Source organism: Macaca fascicularis, chromosome 10 (genome assembly GCF_037993035.2).
Source record: "Macaca fascicularis isolate 582-1 chromosome 10, T2T-MFA8v1.1".
NCBI classification, from domain to species: Eukaryota; Metazoa; Chordata; class Mammalia; order Primates; family Cercopithecidae; genus Macaca; species Macaca fascicularis.
The window spans coordinates 100,759,617-100,775,285 of record NC_088384.1 but is presented as its reverse complement, the minus strand read 5'-3'; the positions used below and the strand labels follow the sequence as shown (position 1 = coordinate 100,775,285).

Below are 15,669 nucleotides of genomic sequence, written 5' to 3'. Positions count from 1 at the left end.
TCACAGCAGCACTATTCGCCATAGCCAAAAGGTGGAAACAACCCAAATGCCCATCGATGAATGAATGGATAAACAAAATGTGGTATATCCATACAATGGAATATTATTCAGTCTTAAAAGAGGAAGGAAGTTCTGACATATGCTACAACATGGATGAACCTTGAAGACACTACACCAAGTGAAATAAGCCAGGCAACCAAGGACAAATTGTGTATGATTTATCTCATATGAGGTAACCTAGAATAGTCCAATTCACAGAGACAGAAAGTAGAATAGTGGTTGCCAGGGGCTGGGAGAAGAGGAGAAAGTGGAGTTGTTGTTTTATAGATACAGAGTGTCAGTTTGGGAAGATGAAAACGCTCTGGGGGTAGATGGTGGTGACAGTTGTGCAACAATGGGAATGTACTTAACATGGCTGAACTTTGGACCCTTAAAAATGGTCCAAATGGTAAATGTTATGTATATCTTACCACAGTAAAAAGGTAAAAATATATAATATGATCCACAATGCAAGTCATGTATATTCCTAGCAGCCACATTCAAAAAAGAACCAGAAATAGGTAAAAATAATTTTAAAAATTACTCAACCCAGGCCAGGTGCAGTGGCTCACACTTGTAATCCTAGCACTTTGGGAGGCCGAGGTGGGCAGATCACTTGAGGTCAGGAATTTGAGACCAGCCTGGCCAACATGGTGAAACCCCATCTCTACTAAACATACAAAAAAAATTAACTAGGCGTGGTAGCAGGCGCCTGTAATCCCAGCTACTCAGGAGGCTGAGGCAGGAGAATCACTTGAATCTGGGAGGCAGAGGTTGCAGTGAGCCGAGATCATGCCACTGCACTCCAGCCTGGGCGACAGAGTGAGACTCTGTCTCAAAAAAATAAAAATAAATAAAAATAAAAATCCAATCTATCCAAAATATTATTGCAACACATCATCAATATTAGCAAGTTATTAAGGAGTTATTTTGTTTTTTTTGTTAGTATACAAAATCCCATATATATTTCACGCTTGCAGCACATCTCAATTTGACCAGCCATATTTCTTTCTTTTTTCTGAGACTGTCTTGCTGTGTTGCTCAGGCTGGAGTGCAGTAGCACCATCTCGGCTCACTGCAGCCTCCGTTCCCCAGTTCAAACAATTGTTGTGCCTCAGACTCCCTAGTAGCTGGGACTACAGGTACGTGCCACCACGCCTCGCTAATTTTTGTATTTTTAGTAGAGACAGGGTTTTGTCATGTCAGCCAGGCTTGGACCAAACATATTTCAAGGACTCCGCAGCCACATGTGGTGGGTGGCTCCACGTTAGATCATGCAGGTCTAGTTCAAGTCGTTTGATGAATGTATCATGCATACCTGTTAGATGCATGTGAATTTTTAATTTTGATAGATATTACCAGATTAGCTTCTATAAGTGTTAAACCAAGTTTTATTTTCCTTTCTTTTTTTTTTTTTCTGTTTGTTTGTTTGGAGATGGAGTCTCACTCTGTCACCCAGGCTGGAGTGCAATGGCGTGATCTCACCTTACTGCAACCTCCACCTCCCAGGTTCAAGTGATTCTCCTGCCTCAGCCTCCCGAGTAGCTGGGACTACTGGCGTGTGCCACCACACCCAACTAATGTTTGTGTTTGTAGTAGAGACAGGGTTTCACCATGTTGGCCAGGCTGGTCTCAAAACTCCCCACCTCAGGTGATCCGCCCTCCTCGCCTCCCAAAGTGCTGGGATTACAGGTGTGAGCTATCGCGCCTGGCCAAAACCAAGTTTTAATCCCACCAACAACGTTGAAGGAGTGTGTCTCCATATCCCCACCTGCATAACTTTGCCAATTTGATAGCAAAACAGTGCCTGCTCAGGTGGTGTGGATTTAACACGTTTCTCTTCCTAGGGGTGAAAATGAGGATTTTTTATATGTTAAAAAGCCACTGCACTTTCCTTTCTGAGAAGCATTGACTCACCAATTTGAGGGCTATTTTATACTTCTCTCACCCCTCTCCCCATTCTCCAGGCCCCACCAGAGCTGGGACTAAATGAGGGCTCAAAGCCAGATATTTCAGAAGCGTGCTGTTGTCATGCAGGGCAAATTCTGTTGGCCTGAGTTCTGGGAAGCAGGGCTTATCTTTGAGGTCACAGCGCCCCCTGCTGGCCAAGATGGGGTTTTCCTCCGCAGCTTGGACCAGGAGAGGAGGTAGGGCGGCTGGGGACCGAGGGGGCGCCTCTGGAGTCTGGGTTTGATCTCACGTCTACCGTTGAGTGCTATGTGACCTCGGGTAAGCAACTTCACCTCTCTGGGCTTTCCACTTCCTCACCTATAAAATCGAAATAATAGCCATTCTTCTCAGTCTCTGGGTTGTTGGAGGAATTATCTGCTGATAGGGCCTGAAGGTGCTTCACTGAGTGTGTGGCACAAAACAAGTGCTAAATAAACAGTGGCTGGAATTCTTGACATTCAGAAAGACCCAGCGGGGAGACAGAAAGGATGACGGGAGCTTAGCAAAAGAAGCAGCTGGTGCCGCTGGAATTTCATAGGTTCACTTCTGCCTAGTCAACTTCTAAACCTGCTTTCTCTTGGCTCCCTCACTTTCCGGCCAGAGGCTCAGTCATACTGCAATGCTGAGAACTCCTTGCCTAAGCCAGACAGGGCCTTGACCTTTCCCCCGCGTTGGGCTGGGTGCACTAGAGTATTGAGCAAATCCACACTCAGCAACCCCCTCCCCGCCACGCACACACACACACGCGCGCACACACACACACACACACACACGCGCACACACACACACAAAGCATTTGAGTATCTTCTTCCAGGGAGCTTATAGACACCCCAGCAGAGGCCTCCGTGATCACACTGGCTGAGCACCAGCTGTCTGTGTGGTGCTGGATGAGGGGAGTTTTATCTGCGCCACTCTGGCCCACCGCTGTAGGGCCCTGTGTTCTTATCTGACATTCAACTCTTACCTAATTGTCCATTACACTCACATCCTTCCTCTGCTCTGCAACCTTCCATGGCTCTCCAGTGCCTGCCATGTAAGCCCAGATTCCTCACCCTGGCATTCAAGGCCACTCATGGCCTGGGATGGTCTGTGTGTGGAGCGGCCCACTAGGCTACATTAGAAACACTCTCTCAAATCCTGCCCTTCCTTCAAGATGGAACTAAATGCCACTTCCTTCATTTCTCTACCCTTTCACTCAACATGATTTATTAGACACAAAATGTATTTATTAACACATATTTGTTACCTACTCTATGAAGACATTATCCTAGGCAGTGGAGAGAGAGAGCGGTCTTAGCCAATTGCAACTAAAATGTGTTAGTTTTGCAAATGTTGTGGAACATATGCCCGTGCGAATGCATTGGAAAGTTCCTCCATGGCCCTGGGAGAGGACATGCAAGAGAGGATCCCTGGTGTGTCACCGGCCTCACAGTAAATTCACTTCTGTGCCCAACTAGGCAGGGCTGTCTCCTGGTCCAGGATCATAGCCTCTTCCTCCTCTGATCTCCAAGGACTTTCACTCTCGGCTCTGCCACCAACCAGCTTTGTGACTTTGGGAAGTCATTTTTCCAAGTCTCAGATTATGTGTGTAAAGTGATATATATAGGAAGTGATTCCTACCTTGATAGAGGAATTAAATGTTAATTAAATTGTTTAAAGGGGTTACATTAGATTAGATGTAAAAACGCCGCACGTGGTAAGTGCTCATTGAGCGGCAGCTGTTATTATTGTTACCATTAGCGGCAGCTGACTTGGGCAACGCCGGCTTACCCGCTTCCTGATGGATCCAGAGGTTTGCTTTCTTTGCCCACTGGAGGGCAGCAGAAAGCAGAAACCGGCCTTCCGGAGCTTTTCATTCCTGCTAACACCTAACACAGGCCTCCCAAGCGGCAGGAGGAAGGGTAAGGGGTTTCTGGGCTCAAAAGTGAGGCTGGCCAGTGAAGAGCCTTGTTCATTCTCTGTGTCTCTAGGACTGGATGCTAGTGGCTGGGGTAGGCTCCCTAAACAGCTCCAATCACTGGAAAGGCAGCCAGGTGATCCAGCCCACAACCCCAGTGTCCATCCCTGGATGCACCCCACAGTCCTGGACAGGGTGGGCAGGAGTTCTGGCCTCTGGAGCTGCTCTTCGCATTTCTGTCTGTGTGACCTTGGGCAAATGCCTTGACCTCTCTGTGCCTCCATTTCTTTTTCCATAAAATGGAAATATTGCTGTTTCCCCCAAAAGGAAAAACTTCCATATACGCAGAGGGATGTCCGTGTTTGTGTTGCTTTGCATCAAGTAAATCTGTTACATTGTAATTAGCTTTTTTCTTCTGATCACAAATGCAATGCATTAATTGGTTTCAATATTTTGAGTGCCCTACAGCAGGCCAACCCCTGTATGAGCTGATGAAATTGGCAAAAATGAAGCTAGTGGTTGTGTTGGGGTGGTGGAATTCTGGATGACAGAGTTCCCTACCTCAGCAACCCGCACCCCATTCTCCAAGCTTTCTATAATGTTGTTGCATCATCTTTACAATGGTAGAAAAGGGAGACCAGGAGGAACGCTGACTGAACACCTACCATGTGCAAGATGTTTCCATTCATCCTTTCCCTAATTCTGCAGGCTCCACACAGGCAAAGCCATGTCTGTGTTGCTCGCCACTATTTTCCCAGTGCCCAGCACCGTACCTGGCATGTCGTAGGTCCTGAAAACATACTTGTCTAGCGGTCAAAGAAATGATTTGTGCAAAGTTTACAAATGAGGAAATTGTGATTCAAAGAGGTTGTGTGACTTGCTCAATATCACCTAGCTAGTGGGACGCGGGACCAGGATCATCGGACTTTAGGTCCTGAGGAAGGTCTTTCTACTGGTGCCTGTCCCTCCCCCTCCTCACATTCCCACACCCTCTTTGTAAAGCTGTGTTTTTTTACAGGCGTCTGATCAGGCGGCCTGCAGGAAGAGTATGGCCACGCTTCCTCCCTGAGAAGCTGCTGGTGTGCCCCTCGTCTTCTCAACCCCCGGGGGCCCCTGGAGGATCTGGAGCACGCCCTCTGGCTGGCAGGTTTGCCCAGCAGGTGAGGCCCCTTAGTCGCTGTAGCCCATTTGGAAGCTTGGCAGGTGGGTTTCTAGGGCAAGGCCACCTCTGCCCTCTGAGCTCAGAGCCACCTGTTTCTCCCCCACCCCGTCCTGCACACACCTGGTAGCAGGTGCAGGGAGGAGGCAAAAACCAGACTTTGCCCCTCTATCTGCACCCCTTTTCCCACTCTCAGGCCGATGTGTGTCCAAAAGTGACCTGTGCTGTGTGCATATGGGAATATGCACATGTATACATGTGTGTCCCCATGCACATACTTGTGGACAAGGGCAGCCCTATGTGTGAGCACACATGTGTGTCTGAGTGTGGCTTGTGCGATCCTCCATGTGCCCGTGGCTTGTGCGATCCTCCATGTGCCCGTGGGTGCAGACGTGAATCTGAGTGTGAACATGAGTTTTGTGTAGCTCTGCGTGTGTGTGCGTAGCGCCGAAGGATGGACCACCAAGTAGAAGGGCATCTCCTTGCCCCGCCTCAGTTTCCTCGTCTGTAAAATGGGGACAACAATGACACCTAACAGGTGGAACCAGCCAGGCACACAGTAAGTGCCATGATAGTACCCGTTTTTATTAAGCTCCCCGGGAATGTGTGCGGATTCCACAAAACAAGAACACTGAAAGGGACTAGCTCAAGAAATGTTTCTCCCATCGTTCTTTCATGCTTAGGTCCAGAAGTGTTTCTTCTGTTCTCTTGGTTTTATCACTGCAAAGGTAATATAACAACAGTAGAGGAAGTCTGGGAAAAAGATATGGGGAAGGGGGCATACCTGTCCCCCAGAACCCCACCACTACCAACACAAGAAGAAATTTTGTTTTTGCTTGTTCTTTTCCTGACTTTGTCCATGAGCCAGCACGGGGCTTGGCACACAGCACCGGGCTCAAAAAAAATATTTGGATGCTTTAACAAATATGTATTAGCTAAAATGACTACACTGAGTATTTTTCCATCCTGCGTTTGTTCACATATCATGGACATTTTCCATATGATAGCTGGTGTTTATAGTTGTTGTTGTTATTATTATTATTATTATTTTGAGACGGCTCTGTCGCCCAGCTGGAGTGCAGTGGCTCTATCTCAGCTCACTGCAACCTCCACCTCCCAGGTTTAAGTCATTTTCCTGCCTCAGCCTTCTGAATAGCTGGGATTACAGGCATGCACCACTAAGACAGGCTAATTTTTGTATTTTTAGTAGAGATGAGGTTTCACCATGTTGGCCAGGTTCATCTCGAACTCCTGACCTCAAGTGATCCACCCACCTTGGCTTCCCAAAGTGCTGAGATTACAGGCATTAGCCACCATGCCCAGCCCAGTCTTTGTAATTATTAAAGATAATAGGCCAGGCGTGGTGGCTCATACCTGTAATCCCAGCACTTTGGGAGGCCAAAGTGGGCAGATCATGAGGTCAGGAGATGGAGGCCATCCTGGCCACATTTCACAATGTGGCCTAGTGTTTCCACATTGTGAAACCCCATCTCTATTAATAAAAATACAAAAATTAGCCAAGAGTGGTGGTGTGTTTCTGTAGTCCCAGCTACTTGGGAGGCTGAGGGAGGAGAATCACTTGAACCCGGGAGGCGGAGGTTGCAGCAAGCTGAGATCGCGCCACTGCACTCCAGCCTGGGGACAAAGTAAGACTCTATCTCAAAAAAAAAAAAAAAAAAAAGATAATAAAAGAAAATTAAGAACTACCTAATTCCTCAAAACAGGGAAATAGTTCACTCAGTTATAGAAGAACCACTTGTATTAAGAAATGTTATGTAGCAGTAATGAACACCTTTTTCCATCTAGGATTTTTTTTCTTCCTTTGGGACAGGTTAGCATTTCCACATTGGGAATAGGGTGTCCCAGGATTTATCTGCCCATTGGTTATGAAGGGGATTCCATTGGAAAAAGAAAAACAGAAACATTAACCGTCAAGGAAATGCAAATCAAACCCACAATGCAATCCCATTACACGCCCCCACGAGGATGGCTACAATAAAAAAAGACAAATAATAACAAGTGTTGGTGAGGAATCAGAGAAATCAGAACTCTCAAACATTGCTGACAGGGATGAAAAAAGTGAAAAAAGCCAGTCATAAAAGACCACAGGCCTGGACGGACTGGCTCAGCCTATAATCCCAGCACTTCGGGAGGCCAAGGTGGGAGGATTGCTTGAGTCCAGGAGTTCTAGACTAGCCTGGACAACATAGGGAGAACCCTTCTCTACAAATAATTTTTTAAAATTTGCTGGGCATGGTCGTGTCCCAGCTACTGGGGAGGCTGAGCAGGGAGGGTCATGTGAGCCCTGGAGTTCGAGCCTGCAGTGAGCTGTGATTGCACTGTTGCACTCCAGCCTGGGCAAGAAAGGGAGACCCTGTCTCAAAAGAAAAAAAGAGACCCCAGATTACATGACTTCTTTTATATGAAACATCCAGAATAAGCAAAGCCATAGAGACAGAAAGTAATTGGCAGTTGCCTAGGGCCAGAGGGGGGTCAGCGGCAGGAATGACTGCTGATAGGAACAGGGTTTTTGTGGGGGATAATGAAAAAGTGCCAAATTGATTGTGATTTATCACATCAATATATGAAAATATAAATATATGAAGTATAAATATGAAATATATTAAAAATATAAATATGAAATATATTAAATATATGAATATAAATATATGAAAAACTATTGTACACTTCGTTTTTGTTTTTGTTGTTGTTGTTTCTGAGACAGAGTCTTGCTCTGTTGCCTAGGCTGGAGTATAGTGGCATCACCTTGGCTCACTGCAGCCTCCGTCTCCTGGGTTCAAGTGATCCTCCTGCCTCAGCCTCCCGAGTAGCTGGGATTACAGGTGCCCACCACCATGCCCAGGTAATTTGTGTATTTTTTGTAGAGATGGGGTTTCCCCACGTTGGCTAGGCTGGTCTCGAACTCCTGACCTCAAGTGATCCGCCCGCATCGGCCTCCCAAAGTGCTGGGATTACAGGCATGAGTCACCACGCCCAGCCTGAATTGTACACTTTAAATGGGTGAATTGTATGACATGTGCATTTTATCTCAATAAAGCTGTTATAATAAAGTATTTTTTAAAAAAGGATGGAGACCCAAGAGGACGATAAAAATACACGCCATCATTTACTGGGAGCAGGGACTATCGCCAGGACTCATTAATCTCATGTATCTTTCACAATAACCCTATAGGCTTATTTTCCCCATTTTACAGATGAGGACGCTGAGATTCAGAATGACTAAGTAACTGGCCCAACGGCACTTAGTTTTATAGTGGTAGAGGTGTGATTTGAACCCAAGCTCATGCTCAATTTGAAGTACTTTTGTTGCCTCCTTAGAAGGCACCAGGAGCTAACGCACCAGGCCGACAGGACAGACAGGGGCCCAGGATCGGGGCCTCCTCTCTCCCCTGCCATTATCTGGCCTGGACAGCCAGAGCTCACGATCAGGGCTCTCTATCTCTCCCTCAGGCCTTCTCCTGGCATCTCCCTGTGTATGGCCCCTCCAGTAGAAACCCAGTGGAGGGACTGATCTGGCAAACAGATCTGACTCAGGCCTCTCCAAGGCAGCTGTCAATCCTGTCCACCAAGTAGCCTCCGAGACTTCCCAACTTTACTGCACAGAAATAATAATGCATGTGTGCAAAGATGGACAGACAAAGATGTTCAACATAGCATTGTTTCTAAGAGGGAAAAACTAGAAAGAACCTAAATGTCCAACACTGGAGGACTGGTTATTCCACGACGGAATGTGCAGCCCTTGAAAATCCTATAGCAGAAGGATCCTTACTGACACAGAAGAATGTTCACAATATGTCGAGCCTTCAGGTCTCAGCTGAGCTCTCTTTTCCCCTGGGAAGGATCCTTGGACCCTCAGGATGGGGCAGGGTCCCTCCTCTGTGCTCTCACAGCCCTGTGGGTCACCCATCATGGCCCCCGTCACCCTCTCTGTGACTGGCCATTTAACTGTCTGCTGCCTGCATTTGACTCCAGAAGACAAGTCCAGACCTGTCTGACTGGCCTGACACTGCTTTCTTCGTGTCTTATCTCAGAGAAGGCCTCTCCCAGTGACTTCTGTGACAACTGGAGCAAAAGCTGGACTCCTCTTCATGTTCTCCAAGGCCTTGTGTGGTCTGGCCAGTGCCCATGCCTCAACTCATCTTCTATGTTTTTCTCCTTCATTCTGTTCCAGCCACATAGGCCTTCTAGATGGTTCTCCAACATGCCAAATGCATGCCTGCCTCAGGACCTACGCATTTGCTGTTTCTTCTACCTGGAATAAATGAAAAATAAATAAATACATTTTTTTTTTTTTTTTTTTTTGGAGATGGAGGCTGCTGTGCAGGCTGGAGAGTAGTGGCACGATCTTGGCTCACTGCAACCTCTGCCTCCCGGGTTCAAGTGATTCTCCCACCTCAGCCTCCCAACTAGCTGGGACTTCAGGCATGCACCACCATGCTCAGCTAATTTTTTTGTATTTTTATTAGAGATGGGATTTCGCCATGTTGCCCAGGCTGGTCTCAAACTCCTGGCCTCAAGTGATCCTCCTGCCTCAGTCTCCCAAAGTGCTAAAATTACAGGCATGAGCCACAGTGCCCAGCCATAAATACAATAATTTTTTTAAAGAAAATTTAGTGCTTTGTTGATTTAAATAAAATTATCCTTGGTATTTTAGTGAGGAAATACATCAAAGCATGACTTTATCTCAAAATCAGATATTGTTATGTGCTATCAGGATATCTGGACACCCTGCCATCATAGGAGTTTGCCCTTGCAGGCATTACTAAATCGCTTCCTTCGCCCGAAACATCTCATGGCCAGGAGTTGTGACTGCCAAGGACTGTGCCTTGCTAGTTTGAAGATGCAGTTGGTTTTATTATCTTATTATTTTATTTTTTGAGACAGAGTGTCACACTGTCACCCAAGCTGGAGTGCAGTGACAAAATCTCAGCTCACTGCAAACTCTGCCTTCCGGGCTCAAGTGCTTCTCCTGCCTCAGTCTCCCAAGTAGCTGGGATTACAAGGTGCCCAACATCATGCCCAACTAATTGTTTTATTTTTAATAGAGACAGGGTTTCTCCATGTTGGCCAGGCTGACTTTGAACTCCTGAGCTCAGGTGATCCACCTGCCTTGGCCTCCCAAAGTGCTGGGATTACAGGCGTGAGCCACCACGCACAGCCACAGTTGATTTTAAAATGGCATCACCCTGACTCTGTTATGCTCCTGTTTCCCTAACAGTGTCACCATGGACCTAGGCTCTTGCCATTTTTGCACTCTGCCAATCTCAGTGTGTTGGCCAAGTGAGTTTAAAATTATGTCATTCATCTAGCCAAAGTGATGATTCAAATATTTCAAAAAGCAAACCTTTACTCTTTCACAGAGAGGAGACTCAATTTTCCAAACAATCAAAATGTCACACGCGTTCGTGTGAAGAGACCACCAAACATGCCTTGTGTGAGCAACAAGGCTGTTTATTTCACCTGGGTGCAGGCGGGCTCTGAGTCCAAAAAGAGAGTCAGCAAAGGGTGATGTGATTATCATTAGTTCTTACAGGTTTTGGGATAGGCGGTGGAGTTAGGAGCAATGTTTTGCGGGCAGGGGGTGGATCTCAGTACATTCTCAAGGGTGGGGAGAATTACAAAGAACCTTCTTAAGGGTGGGGGAGATTACAAAGAATCTTCTTAAGGGTGGGGGAGATTACAAAGAATCTTCTTAAGGATAGGGGAGATTACAAAGTACATTGACCAGTTAGGGTGGAGAAGAAACAAATCACAATGGTGGAATGTCATCAGTTAAGGTTATTTTCACTTCTTTTGTGGATCTTCAGTTGCTTCAGGTCATCTGGGTGTATATGTGCAGGTCATAGGGGATATGATGACTTAGCTGGGGCTCAGAGGCCTGACATTCCTGTCTTCTTATATTAATAAGAAAAGCAAAACAAAATAGTGGTGAAGTTGGAGCAGCGAAAAATATTGGGGCTGCTATGGAGAGATAACGGGCGATGTTTCTCAGGGCTGCTTCAAGTGGGATTGGGGCGGCATGGGAACCTACAGTGGGAGAGATTCAACTGACAAAAGATTTTGCGGTAATGGGTGAAATTGTGGGCTTGTTAGAAGGAACATTTGTCGTATAGAATTATTGGTGATGGCCTGGATGCGGTTTTGTATGAATTGAGAAACTGAACGAAAGATACAAGGTCTGAATAAAAGGAGAAAAATAGGTATTAAAGGACTAAGAATTAGGAGGACCCAGGACATCCAATCAGAGAGTGCCCAAGGCGATTCAGCGTAATTACTTGCTTGGTTGGTGAGTTTTTGGGCTGTATCCTTGACAGAGTCCTCCTTTTCAACTTGGAGGCTGAGCTTGGTGAGGTGTGTTTTTATTTTTTTTATTTTTATTTATTTATTTATTTATTATTTATTTATTTATTTTTTTTTTGAGACGGAGTCTTGCTCTGTCGCCCAGGCTGGAGTGCAGTGGCCGGATCTCAGCTCACTGCAAGCTCCGCCTCCTAGGTTTACGCCATTCTCCTGCCTCAGCCTCCCAAGTAGCTGGGACTACAGGCGCCCGCCACCTCGCCCGGCTAGTTTTTTTTGTATTTTTCAGTAGAGATGGGGTTTCACTGTGTTAGCCAGGATGGTCTCGATCTCCTGACCTCGTGATCCACCCGTCTCGGCCTCCCAAAGTGCTGGGATTATAGACTTGAGCCACCGCGCCCGACCGAGGTGTGTTTTTAAAAGACCATTAGTCTGTTCTACCTTTCCTGAAGATTGAGGATGATAAGGGGTATGAAGGTTCTACTGAATACCAAGAGCCTGAGAAACTGCTTGGGTGATTTGACTAATAAAGGCTGGTCCGTTATCGGACTGTATAGAGGTGAGAAGGCCAAACTGAGGAATTATGTCTGACAGAAGGGAAGAAATGACCGTGGTGGCCTTCTCAGACCCTGTGGGGAAGGCCTCTACCCATCCAATGAAAGTGTCTACCTAGACCATGAGGTATTTGTTTCCTGACTCAGGGCATGTGAGTAAAGTCAATTTGCCAGTCCTGGGCAGGGGCAAATCCCCAAGCTGGATGCGTAGGGAAGGGAGGGGGCCTGAACAATCCCTGAGGAGGAGGAGAATAGCAGATGGAACACTGAGAAGTGATTTCCTTGAGGATAGATTTCCACGATGGAAAGGAAATGAGAGGTTCTAAGAGTCAGGCTAGTGGCTTGTAACCTACATGGAAGAGGTTATGAAATGACAGAATAGAATGGGCCTGTGAGGCTGGAAGGAGATATTTTCCTTAGTCCAAGAACCATTTTCCTTGTGTGGATAGGTGGAAGTTTCAGTGGGAGAGTAGGTGGGAGTGACCCATGAGGAGGAGAAAAACTGGCCATGAGGGACAGAAGTTGGAATGCTAGCTGCTTCTTCAGCTACCTTATCAGCATAAGCATTGCCCTGAGCAATGGGATCTGATGCCTTTTGGTGGCTCTTGCAGTGTATGATTCCAGCTTCCTTTGGAAGTAAAGCAGCCTTGAGAAGAGTTTTTATTAAAGAGGCAACAATGATGGAGGACCCTTGCGTAGTGAGGAAACCTCTTTCATCCCATATAACAGCATGGTGGTGCAGGATATGGAAGGTATATTTAGAGTCAGTATAAATATTGACGCGTAGTTCCTTTGCAAGAGTGAGGGCTTGATTGAGTTAAGGCAATGAGTTCGGCTTGCTGAAAGGTAGTGGAAGGGGGCAGAGCAGTAGCCTCAATGATAGATGTGGAAGATACTATAGCATAGCCTGTCTTGGCTGGTGTGTGGTGATTAGGCCTGGTGGAACTGCCATCAATAAACCAGGTGTGATCAGGGTGAGGAACAGGAAAGAAGGAAATATGGGGAAATGGAGTGAATGTCAGATGTATCAAAGAGATGCAGTCTTGGGGGTCAGGTATGGTATCAGGAATAATGTAGGAGACCACATTGAAGTCTGGGCCAGGAAGAATGGTAACTGTGGGAGACTCAACAAAGAGTGAGTAGACCTGAAGGAGCCGCGGAGCAGAAAGTATGTGTCAGGTGTAAGGAAGAAAATAGATTTGGGGAGTTATGAGAACTGTAGAGAGTGAGTTGAGCATAGTTTGTGATTTTGAGGGCCTCTAAAAGTATTAGGGTGGTGGCGGTCACCACACAGAGACATGATGGCCAGCCTAAAACAGTAAGATCAAGTTGTTTGGACAAAAAGGCTGCAGGGTGCAGTCCTGGTCCTTGTGTAAGAATTCCGACTGCACAGCCCTGCACTTTGGCTGTGTGTAATGAAAAGGGTTGGGATGAGTCAGGGAGAGCTAGTGTAGGAGCAGTCTCTTATGCTATCTTCAAGGAACAGAAAGAGGAGTGGGGAAAAGATTTAGGATCTATGGGGTCAGCTAGGTTTCCTTTTGTGAGTTTATATAATGGTTTTGTTAGGATGGCAAAACCAGGTATCCAAAGGCAAAAGTATCCAACCATGCCTAGGAAGGAAAGAAGTTGTTGTTTTGTAGAAGGGGTTGGGGTTTGAGAGATCAGTCAGACACGATTGGCAGGGAGAGCACGTGAGTTTTTACGAAGAATTATGCCGAGGCAGGTAATGGATGGAGAAGAAATTTGAGCTTTGGAGGGGGATACCCAATATCCCTTGGAGAATAAACGTTGAAGGAGAAGGAGGATGTCTTGTTGAGAAGATTCAAAGGAGGGGCTACAAAGTAGAAGGTCATCAATATATTGAATAAGGTGAGAAGCAGAGGGGTGGAAAGAAAGTAAATCATGAGAAAGAGCTTGGCCGAAGTAATGAGGGCTGTCCCTGAAGCCTTGTGGCAGTACAGCCCAAGTAAGCTGCTGAGACTGATGGGTGTCAGGGTCAGACCGGGAAAAAGCAAAGAGAGGCTGGGACAAGGGGTATAGGGGAATAGTGAAAAAAAAAAATCTTTAAAGTAAAAAATGGAATAGTGAGTTGTGGAGGAAGGTATTAAGGACAAATGAGTGTACGGGGTTGGGCACCACAGGGTGGATAGGCAAAACAATTTGGTTGATAAGGTGCAGATCCTGAACTAACCTGTAAGACCTGCCCGGTTTTTGAACAGGTAAAACAGGAGAATTGTAAGAAGAGCTTATAGGTTTTAGAAGCCCATGCTGTAGCAGGCGAGTGAGAACAGGCTTTAATCCCCTCAAAGCCTGTTGTGGGATGGGATACTGGCATTGAGTGGGGTAAGGGTGATAAGGTTTTAATGGGATAGTAATGGGGTGTGATTGGTTGCCAGGGAGGGAGTGAAGGTGTCCCACATTTGTGGGTTAAGGTGGGGGAATACAAGAGGAAGACACAAAGGAGGCTTTGGGTTGGGAAGAAGGGTGGCAATGAGATGTGACTGTAGTTCAGGAATAATCAGGAAAGCAGATAATTTGGTTAAAATGTCTCAGCCTAATAAGGGAACTGGGCAGGCGGGGATAACTAAAAAAGAGTGCATAAAAGAATGTTGTCCAAGTAGGCACCAGAGTGGGGGAGTTTTAAGGGGTTTTGAAGCTTGACCATCAATACCCACAACAGTTGTGGGGGCAAGGGAAACAGGCCCTTGAAAAGAAGGTAATGTGGAGTGGGTAGCCCCCATATCAATTAAACAGGGGAAGGACTTACCTTCCACTGTAAGAGTTACGTGAAGCTTGGCGTCCGTGGTGGTCCAGGAGACTTCTGAGGCGATTGGGCTGCATCAGTCTTCAGCTGCTAAGCCAAGGAGATCAGGGAAGGAGTCAGCCAAGGAACGTTGGGTTTGGGCTCCAGGGGCTTTAGGAGCAGCGGCGATGTGAGTCAGACAGTCCGACCTCCAGTGGGGGCCAGCACAGAGAGGGAATGGCTTAGGAGGAATGCCGGGGTGCAGGCATTCTGAGGCCTAGTGGCCAGGCTTTTGGCATTTGAAGCAGGGTCCACGAGGATGTTTTGAAGGAGCCCCTGGAAGTTATAGCTTGGATATTCTGAAGTTCTTGCATGCTGGAGACATGGTTGTGGGTTGTCTTACAGCAGAGGCAAGTAGCTGTAACTCAGAAATGCGTTGCTGTCTGGCTACCTCCTCTTTATTATTGTACACCTTGAAGGCAGGGTTGATTAATTCCTGTTGTGGGGTTTGAGGGCCGGATTCCAATGTTTGAAGCTTTTTTCTAATGTCAGGAGCTGACTGGGTGATAAAATGCACGTTAAGAATAAGGTGGCAAGGCCGGGCGCGGTGGCTCAAGCCTGTAATCCCAGCACTTTGGGAGGCCGAGACGGGCGGATCACGAGGTCAGGAGATCGAGACCATCCTGGCTAACACAATGAAACCCCGTCTCCACTAAAAATACAAAAAAATTAGCCGGGCGTGGTGGCGGCGCCTGTAGTCCCAGCTACTCGGGAGGCTGAGGCAGGAGAATGGCGGGAACCCGGGAGGCGGAGCTTGCAGTGAGCCGAGATCGCGCCACTGCACTCCAGCCTGGGCGACAGAGCGAGACTCCGCCTCAAAAAAAAAAAAAAAAGAATAAGGTGGCCTTCTGGCCTCGCTGGGTCTAGAGCAGTAAAGCGTCTAAGGGTTGCTGCTAAGCGGGCCATGTACTGGGCTGGGTTTTCGTCTTTACCTTGGGTAGTTTCTTTA

At 46.8% G+C, this 15,669-nt stretch overlaps 2 long non-coding RNA genes across 3 annotated transcripts in view; one reads left to right on the top strand and one right to left on the bottom strand.

Moving 5' to 3' along the window:
* Window positions 1-4,913: 4,913 nt before the first annotated feature.
* Window positions 4,914-15,669, top strand: part of LOC141407927 (uncharacterized) — a 14,793-nt gene continuing 4,037 nt past the window's right edge. The window contains exons 1-2 of the long non-coding RNA XR_012419426.1: window positions 4,914-5,046; window positions 7,791-7,908. This is a non-coding gene — a long non-coding RNA (uncharacterized lncRNA). The remainder of the gene's footprint in view (window positions 5,047-7,790; window positions 7,909-15,669) is intronic.
* LOC123567141 (uncharacterized) overlaps window positions 9,181-15,669 on the bottom strand; it is an 8,044-nt gene continuing 1,555 nt past the window's right edge. Inside the window, exons 2-3 of one of the 2 annotated variants that reach the window (XR_006689909.3) lie at window positions 14,685-14,771; window positions 9,181-9,318 (exon numbers count right to left, since the gene is read on the bottom strand). This is a non-coding gene — a long non-coding RNA (uncharacterized lncRNA). The remainder of the gene's footprint in view (window positions 9,319-14,684; window positions 14,772-15,669) is intronic. The other variant, XR_012419423.1, reaches the window with a different exon arrangement.